Source organism: Mastigoproctus giganteus, chromosome 3, assembly GCF_048544385.1.
Source record: "Mastigoproctus giganteus isolate SK-2022 chromosome 3, ASM4854438v1, whole genome shotgun sequence".
NCBI lineage: Eukaryota > Metazoa > Arthropoda > Arachnida > Uropygi > Thelyphonidae > Mastigoproctus > Mastigoproctus giganteus.
This window is the reverse complement of record NC_143577.1, coordinates 169,744,339-169,747,525: the sequence shown is the minus strand read 5'-3', so window position 1 is coordinate 169,747,525 and position 3,187 is coordinate 169,744,339.

Genomic DNA, 3,187 nt, shown 5'->3' with positions numbered 1-3,187 from the left:
TGAGTAAGGCGGAGAAGGTAATGGAGAATAAAATATATAAGATTAAGTGAGCAAATAAAGAATAAAAAGAAAAAGATGGAAAGAGCAGAGGAGGGGAGACTAGCTGAAGGAATTCGTAGCAATGGAGTTTTCAGTAGTGCAGTGGGGGTGAGCAGTCTCAATATTGGTAGAAAAAGGTGTATTGAGCAATATAATACCTGCCCTGTCTCAGCTGCGCTCGAAGCAGTAAAGTTTATTATTAAATGGCTAAAGAAAGTTTAAGCTGAAAGTATAAGGATATATATTCAAATTGTAAAGGTTGGTCCAGAAACTGGAAAGCAAGTCAGACAGATGGTGGCCGCCGATCTCTATCACAGCTGTGGTAATTCCACTCAAGATTATCACAGAACTGTTCCCGATATTAGCCTGTACTTGAAGAGCTAAATGGAAAGCATCTAAACAGAAGGGTTTTACTGCACTTCAGAGGAAAGGGATCCGCAGAAAGAACCCCACTGTGAAAGCAAAAAAAAAAAAAAAAAAATCTAAGTCCTCAGAACTGTTGTTTACTGTGTAACATTGTGAAAGGGTTAAGATAAAATTATAGATTAATGTAAGGTTAAAGTAACTGAGAGTAAATAACATATGTTTGAAGAAAATTAAGGTAAAAGAATAAGTCTAGGTATTATGTACGATGGTTATTGTTAATAGGTAGAGGTAATGTAGTGCCACCAAAATTAAAAGGAAAAGGCTTGCGTACATGAGGAGTATGAATAGAGATAGTTTTTTTTTCTTACAAAAGAAGGCAGTTTATTTGTAAAAGAGTGTGATTATTGAGTGTCACTTTTATGCAGGAGAAATATTTCGAAATGGCAATAGTGTCCTTTGAGAATACTAAGTAGATACGTTAATTCTATGATTAAATGGAATTGCAAGGAGAATTGTGAATTGACTAAGACTGAGATATATTATTGATTGCAGTTTTAAGGAGAATTGAGAAAGATTGTTGATGAAGAGACAATAAAAGGTATATTATAAAAAATTAAATGGAGAAGATGAATTTTTTTTTTTTTTTTTTTTTTTGAGCGCAGTCAGGCAGCTTGCGGACCTTAGTGCTCGAGGGGAGCTATTGTATTCATAAAAGGATAACTGCCACTAATGGCAATAATAAAAATATAAAAATACAGGGAAATAAGAAATAAGGTAAAATAAAATAAATCTCCCACAACGGATTTTTTTTATTTTGCTCGAAGAGTAAACTTAAGGAAATCGTGCCTTCTGTTAGGCCCCAAAATTTTGTATTTACGTCGCTTGGTTCTTTTCTCTTTAGCCAGTAAAAATATATCATCATCCTTCATTTTAATGTTTTCCTTCAGGGCCTATTTTTATTTATTTATTTTTTAATAACAAACACACAATATGTGCACACCCAATAAAAATATGCAAACTAATTAATACAATGAAAAAGGTGAATCCAGAGGGCAAGCAAACTCAATAAAATATAAAATTCAATAAAATTCTATTTTCAATTAAAAGTCAAGATGTAACATAAATTCATTACATTTTTAAATAAAATATTCCAAAAAAATAATAACCTTACTTCTAGAGCTGTTCAAGGTAAGCCTGCATGCATGCATAATTATGAAGGTAAATAAAAACAGGTTGAAACAGCAATTAATATTAAATAGATATTTTGATAGATTAAAGCGCATTAACGGTAGTTGCCATGTACACCATTAGTGTAGGTAGTTAGTTCTATTTCAATACAAAGTGGTACCCAAAGTCTTGAACTAATCTTGTTTATAGTCCGCAGGACCACTAGGTCAGTGGAGTTTACAATAAATCAATCAATACAAACGTTAATCGTATTTAGCAGTCACGGGTTTGAACTCTGGTCCAATCAAAGACCGTGTGCTACTGCACTCGCGCTCCTAACTACTCGGCTACGTCAGGCCTAAATCCACATGTATTTCATCATATATGCACCCCCCCCCGCCTCCCATTGTATCTGTAATTTTACTCAGGGAGTAAAATTACAGATACAAACCTTAAGAGAACTAAATCCTTCTGGATCATACCAGGACTTTTTGCCGATCAGATTAGAAATAAATAAAGGGAAAGAAACATTCCAGTTTCTCTGCGTATAATGCACATTGTATTTCTCTGAAAGGAAGCGTCGCAAGTTTATACATTAACTGTTATGAGATAAAACGATTTGCTTATTGCACTTTCAGAAAATCAACTTCGACGTTACACAAGAATAAATTGTACACTGTAATAGGCTTACTATTCACTTACACCTAGAAGAAATGACTGAAAAAAAATTGTAGTTTAGCAAATCGGAACAGTTTTCAAGAAACAAGAAATGACATTCCATTAAGTAGAAAGGTTGGCCGCGAATGTTTCATCTTAATAAAAAAATATATCTAGGAGTCTTTACCTCCCCGCTCTTCCCTACACCTACAGAAAACGTATTCCTACAACGGAATATTAAATATTTCTAAGATCAACTCAGTCATCATCATCATCATCAGCCATTTTCAATCCACTGCAGGATGAAGGCCTCTCCAGCAACTTTCCAGTTCCTTCTGTTTTGAGCACTGGCCATCCATTTACTACCCAAAAACTCATGAATTTCATCTATCCATCTCCGCCTTTGTCTTCCTGGTTTTCTTCCAGCTCCTCTTGGGTACCATTCTGTTATTTTCTTAGTCCATCTGTCATCATGTCTTCGAGCTATGTGTCCTGCCCAAGACCATTTTAGTTCTTTAGTTTTGATAAGAATGTCCTTTCCTTGAGTTTGCTGCCTAATCCATGTGTTTCTCTTCTTATCTAACAGTCTGATTCCCAATATAATTCGTTCCATTCTTCGCTGTGTAGTTCCTAGCTTCTCTTCCATTCTTTTGGTGAGTGCCCAAGTTTCACTTCCATAAGTCATGGTGGGGAGTATACATTGATTCATTATTTTACGTTTCAGACAAACTGGGATATTGCTCTTCAGTATGTGACTATATTTCCTGAATGCTATCCATCCAAAATTTATTCTTCTCTTGACTTCCAGCCATTTATCATTATTACAGCTAATAACTTGTCCCAGAAAAGTATATGACTCCACCTTTTCAATTACTGCTCCTTCAATCATTATTTCCCTTTCTGTGGCATACTTGTTCATCATTACTTTTGTTTTAGCCATATTCATCTTTAGTCCAAA